This window comes from Etheostoma spectabile, chromosome 2 (assembly GCF_008692095.1).
Source record: "Etheostoma spectabile isolate EspeVRDwgs_2016 chromosome 2, UIUC_Espe_1.0, whole genome shotgun sequence".
Lineage (NCBI taxonomy): Eukaryota > Metazoa > Chordata > Actinopteri > Perciformes > Percidae > Etheostoma > Etheostoma spectabile.
Window position 1 is genome coordinate 31257857 of NC_045734.1, and position 469 is coordinate 31258325.

Below are 469 nucleotides of genomic sequence, written 5' to 3' on the forward strand. Positions count from 1 at the left end.
ACTAATAGTTAAGATCAGAGGATGTTGATGTTATGGTATGGAATCATCCATATTATTTTTGGTTAATTTGGTTGAAAGAAATCCAATATTTATGATATAAAACACATGAAAACGGGTCAATTTGACCCTTAGGTTAAAGAAAACTGCAACTATTGAAAAAAACGTGGAAAAGTTTAGATTTTAGTTATGTGAATTAAAATAAATAAATGCTTAAATGCTTATATGGGTGTGGAGAGGATGAAGAGTGAGATATATAAATATATAGCATCTAAAATAAAAGATAGATACTAGATCCATCCAGTTGGGAAAGAGTGTGAAGTAGAAATATCCGTATTTAAAGTGAAAGAGAGCGATAGAGAATAAGGATTAAAGCATTAAAAACTTATTATGACAATCTGACTCCAGTACTCTTCTTCTTCAGTACTGATAACTGGCGGTGGACTGTCGTGGTAGAAGATCCAGGACTGGT

General features: G+C 32.0%; 1 protein-coding gene across 1 annotated transcript in view; it reads right to left on the minus strand.

The window, feature by feature from the left end:
• LOC116702454 (titin) overlaps nt 1-469 on the minus strand; it is a 155013-nt gene that overhangs the window by 55555 nt on the left and 98989 nt on the right. The window lies entirely within an intron of this gene.